The sequence below is a fragment of the Coregonus lavaretus genome, assembly GCF_964263955.1.
Source record: "Coregonus lavaretus genome assembly, chromosome: 38".
Classification (NCBI taxonomy): domain Eukaryota; kingdom Metazoa; phylum Chordata; class Actinopteri; order Salmoniformes; family Salmonidae; genus Coregonus; species Coregonus lavaretus.
Genome location: NC_140025.1, coordinates 27,973,085 through 27,978,891, shown reverse-complemented (window position 1 = coordinate 27,978,891; position 5,807 = coordinate 27,973,085). Strand labels below are relative to the sequence as shown.

Here is a 5,807-nt window from a genome sequence, read left to right as displayed (position 1 = left end):
GGGATCACGAGTATGGGAAATGTGGGCCTGATGCTAAAGTTAAATGTTGTAACTGTGACGGAGAACATAGTGCAGCATATGGAGGATGTGAAGTACTTATTGGGCTTCATGTGTAGGGCAATCAATATGATTGCTCCACATAAGAGCAGGACTGCACAAATAAAATAAGTAGTGAAGGCAGCCAAAGACATTCTGGGGATTTCTGAAGTTACGGTAGAAATTATACATTGGATGCTGAACCAAAATTCTAATGATGATCAGGATAATAAATAGTATTATGGTGTTCCTTATTGTTCAATGGAATGCTAGGAGTTTGATAGCCAGTGGGCAAGAATTTAAGAAGTGTATACATGATTTAGATGTTTTACCAGACGTGGTGTGTATACAAGAAACATGGCTTGAACCTCAATTGGATTATATTATTCCTGGTTTTATCTCTGTGAGAAGTGATAGAATAGAGGGTTCGGGTGGTGTGTGTGCTACATTTATCAAAGAAGGTGTAGCACATAGAGCGATTAATGGTTTCAAAGAACATGAATGTGTGGCAGTAGAGATTTGTAGAGAAGGGGGTAATATCACATTGGTTAATTACTATAATCCTTGTAAACCCATCTCTGTATCTGAATTAGATATAGTTGCGAAATCCAGTAAAGGTGATAAGAAGATACGGTATGGAGATTTCAATGTGCATAACAGCTTGTGGGGCAGCAATACCACAGATGTCAATGGTTTAGTTGTTGAAGATTTTATGGAGTGGAGGGGACTAGTTTGTATAAATGATGGTCGGAGTAAATGTGACTAGAGGTACATTGTCATGTTCAGATCTTACATTGGTGTCTTCCTCCATTGCTGGTATACATTATGTGAGTGGGATGTGAAGATAGAATCCACAATAGGTAGTGATCATTTCCCATTCAAGTGCAACATACAGTGCATTCGGGAAGCATTCAGGCCGCTTCCCTTTTTCCACATTTTGTTATGTTACAGCCTTATTCTAAAATGGATTCAATAATATTTTTTCCTCATCAATCTACACACAATACCCCATAAAGACGAAGCGAAAACAGGTTTTTAGACATTTTTGCAAATGGAAAACAGAAATACCTTATTTACATAAGTATTCAGACCCTTTGCTATGAGACTTGAAAATGAGCTCAGGTGCATCCTGTTTCCATTGATCATCTTTTAGATGTTTCTTCAACTTGATTGGAGTCCACCTGTGGTAAATTCAATTGATTGGACATGATTTGGAAAGGCACACATCTGTCTATATAAGGTCCCACAGTTGACAGTGCACCTGTGGGAACTGTGGGCGGCAGGTAGCTTAGTGGTTAAGAGCGTTGTGCCAGTAACCGAAAGGTCGCTGGTTATAATCCCCGAGTCAATTAGGTGAAAAATCTGTCGATGTGCCCTTGAGCAAGGCACTTAACCCTAATTGCTCCTGTAAGTCGCTCTGGATAAGAGCGTCTGCTAAATGACTAAAATGTAAATGTAAATGTCAGAGCAAAAACCAAGCCATGAGGTCGAAGGAATTGTCCGTAGAGCTCCGAGACAGGATTGTGTCGAGGCACAGATCAGGGGAAGGGTACTAAAACATTTCTGCAGCATTGAAGGTCCCCAAGAACACAGTGGCATCCATCATTCTTAAATGGAAGAAGTTTGGAACCACCAAGACTCTTCCTAGAGCTGGCCACCCTGACAAACTGAGCAATCGGGGGAGAAGGGCCTTGGTCGGGGAGGTGACCAAGAACCCGATGGTCACTCTGACAGAGCTCCAAAGTTCCTCTGTGGAGATGGGAAAATCTTCCAGAAGGACAACAGTCTCTGCAGCACTCCACCAATCAGGCCTTTATGGTAGAGTGGCCAGACGGAAGCCACTCCTCATTAAAAGGCACATGACAGTGCAATAAAGGACTCTGACCATGAGAAACATGACTCTCTATTCTGATGAAACCAAGATTGAACCATTTGGCGTGAATGCAAAGCGTCACGTCTGGAGGAAACCTGGCACCATCCCTACGGTGAAGCATGGTGGTGGCAGCATCATGCTGTGGGGATGTTTTTCAGTGGCAGGGACTGACTGGGAGAATAGTCAGGATCGGGAGCGACGCTCCCCATCCAACCTGACAGAGCTTGAGAGGATCTGTAGAGAAGAATGGGAGAAACTCCCAAAATACAGGTGTGCCAAGCTTGTAGTGTCATACCCAAGAAGACTCGATGCTGTAATTGCTTCCAAAGGTGCTTCAACAAAGTACTGAGTAAAGGGTCTGAATACTTATGTAAATGTTATATTTCAGTAATTTATTATTATACATTTCCTCAAATTTATAAAAACCTGTTTTTGCTTTGTCGTTAGGCATGTTTATTGTGCGTAAATTGATGAAGGACAAAAAACAATTTAATCAATTTTAGAATAAGGATATTATCGTAACAAAATGTGGAAAAAGACAAGGGGTCTGACTACTTTCCGAAGGCACTGTATGTACAGTACCAGTCAAAAGTTTGGAAAAAACTACTAATTCAAGGGTTTTTCTTTATTTTTACTATTTTCTACATTGTAGAACAATCCGACTCATCCCAAGCCATCTCAATTGGGTTGAGGCCGGGTGATTGTGCAGGCCAGGTCATCTGATGCAGCACTCCATCACCCTCCTTCTTGGTAAAATACATTGTCTACAGTATGCCTCATTTGTCGTGTTTTAACCTTCATGTCTTAGTATTTATTCAACATATTATCATAACATGTTTATCACTTTTTCCAGGGCTGAACACAGGGAGAAAGCAGTTTTATACCACATCACTAAACGTGTAGAGATGTGACTTTGTCTCAACATTATAAAAAGACAAAGTTTGTCTGTCACTGTCTAGAAACACTCCTACTATAGAAAGATATTCTGCCACAGTTATTTGTTTTGGCGGGTTAGTTGTTTTTACATGGAAACCTCTTCCTTTTTCATAAAATAAAATCCAGAAACCATAATGAGGAGTTAAAGGAATGGTAGATTTTCTCGGAGCATTTTCTCTGGCCACACCGATATACCATGACAGCTTTTCTGTACAATTATCACCCATCTTCACTTCACAGTAGTGCTGTCCAGAGATTAAACGCTCTTTACCCAACACATGGGGATGCTTGTTTGAGGAATTGTTAGCTTCTCCTGTGCTGTACTGAGCCTTTTTTCCTTCATCATTCGCATTAAAAGCAAGGTGAGCAGTCTGGGCATCCATAGTGACGTTCTCTGAGGGAAGAGAATATGATTTCATTAATTCAGACACAATGTTGACATGGATAAGTCTTACAATTTAGGCCCATACAATAATAGTTAGAATCTAATAAACATCTAGTAATTTTGTCCACAAAGAATATCCTACTTTTGAATCCTTTCACCTGGAGCCAATCTGCAGAAAAGCAAATATGAAGTCAATGGAAAACACTGAGATTATATAATTTAAATTCACATTACTATGAATATTAGATTCAAGTTAAATTTACTAAACTTTAGGTTATTAACTTTACCTTTTAGATGAATTCCTTCTTCAACAGCTTGTTTCTCATGAATGTGTACTGCCTCTACGAGCACAAATACCATAAACATATAATACCATAAAATAATGTTATTGAAATGTATACAAATATTAGTGACTCTTACAGCAGAGTATGTGGGATGGGAAGTAAGTGGGATCTGAATGGGTGAATGCTGTTTGTAGGACACTCACTCACCAGGCTGGCATATCCGTGGCAGGATTCTGCTCTCGCTCTTCTTCTCCTCAGACAGAGAGACTGTACAGGAGAGCCAATCTGAGTCTGAGAGAGAATACAGCAGCCAACTACTTACACTCACCAAGCCCTGAGAATCTGATTCAGCAAAGAGAGACAGAAAGAGAGAGAGAGATAGACAGAGAAAGAGAGAGAGAGAGACAGAGATAGATAGAAAGAGAGAGAGAGGATGGTTTTGATTTTCACTGTTAGGTTCTAAATAAACAGAGTGAAACTCACTGACGACTAGTAAAGCTCAAACCAAGTTTATTCACCCACAGGGTCACACAGCTGCATCAGACAAAGACATATTTACACAATCACTGGTATTTAAACCTTCCTCCTATGCTGAGTATCCTCCTTACACATCTGGACAGCCAATACATCTCTGTTGCTACACAGGAAGTTAAGTGATATGGGTAATAAACTGTTCCTTCTCCTTTCATGTGACCTGACCTCGGCCCCCATTCCTCACTAATCCACAGCTATCCACCCTTATCAGTGACCGCAACCATGTGATTGCCTTTTCCCTTACTTAGTAACATTCCAAGCCCCTGGCTCATATCCAAACTCCATTGACCACACCATACACATTCCTCCTACATATAACCATTAACTTCTGGTGTAGCAAGTATTTCAAATTACAACCCAACAACTGAAACCAGACTGTGGCCCTTCTCCTCTCCATAGGATCCCTGATGTCTAGCAATAACATGTTCTGACAGAATGTAAACGTTCTGCCTTCCCCTCTCTCCCTCAGTAACATGAACAAGGATATTTCATATTTCAAGTTTAGAAGTCAGAACCCATCATCACAATGAACATTTTACATACATTTGTATGTTATCATTGCAAGTAATGTTTTTACCAGATGTGTAGAGAACTTCTTGTCCATTTCTGATCTCTTTCCCCTCTTTGTTTCTCCATGTGACTGTAGGTTGTGGTGACCAGCCCACTGATGAACAGGTAACGTTCACCTGACCTCCACTTCCTCTTGCTTCAGCAATAGAGACAACTGGGATACCACCTAGTACTATTGGAAATATAGGGAGTTCAACCCCAAAAATAGATAGCACTGTTAGAAAAGTTTGTTCTATTTTCAAGAATTGTTCATAAATTCAACAAAATGAGTAATACTAGTTAGATTCGGAACTAGATTCAACCCAAAAGCACAGTATCTCTCCCTAAACAAGTTTACATCACATGTTATGTTTGTTTACAGGTTCATCAATTGAAGAAACATAGTCCTCTGCTCCTTACCAATCAGTGTGAGGGACACTTTGGCCTTTTCATACCAATGTTCGCTGCTGACATGGCACACATACTCTCCCCTGTCTTCCAGAGTGACCCTCTCTAGTCTCAGGGACACGTTCCTCCTCTCCACCCCCCCAGTTAGAGACACCCTGCCCCAATTTGTACCCGAGTGCATGGTTCCTCTGTCGTGTATTGGGATTATGCCTTTGTTAAATGTTTTTCTTGAAGAAATGGAATGTTGTTTATGTTAGGTCAAATGTAGCCGTTTGGAGGGTGACGCCCCACGGGAGACTGGTGATTGGCCAGAAGAGGGAGCCACCCATCTTTTTGCATTGTTTATAAGTAGGGGCTAAACGAAGGAGAAGGCAGAGCGGCCATTCTGAGGCGTCGCTCTCCGGGTGGGCATGTCACCTGTCACTTATGCTGAAGCTTGTGATATGAATAAACCTTATGATCCAAGTTCAGTATGAGCGGACTCCTTTGTTCATCAGCAATAATTGCCACCATTCACCCGATACGACAAATGGCGCCCAACGTGGGGCTGGTCTGCAAATCTTCTTTGTTTCATGCGTAGCCGCCAAGCTAACTCGGTCTGAAGTGCCAGAAAAGGGTGAGTTTTCCTCACAGCTTTGGAGATTGTTAGTTTGGATGCTATGTGAGTGTACACTGGAGAAATGTACCATACGACCGTGCCTCGTGTGGCGTTATTGCTGTTGACTAGGAGTCTGGTAATAATTATTCTAAAATTGTACAGCAATTGAAGGCAGATATTAACGGCAGATATTGGCAGAATAAA

General features: G+C 41.2%; 1 long non-coding RNA gene across 1 annotated transcript; it reads right to left on the bottom strand.

The window, feature by feature from the left end:
* Nucleotides 1-3,758: 3,758 nt before the first annotated feature.
* On the bottom strand, nt 3,759-5,289 carry LOC311112216. Its single transcript, XR_014610848.1, has 3 exons — nt 5,018-5,289; nt 4,626-4,790; nt 3,759-3,856 (listed from the first exon to the last, which is right to left on the bottom strand). It is a non-coding gene; the product is annotated as an uncharacterized lncRNA (long non-coding RNA).
* Nucleotides 5,290-5,807: the final 518 nt, after the last annotated feature.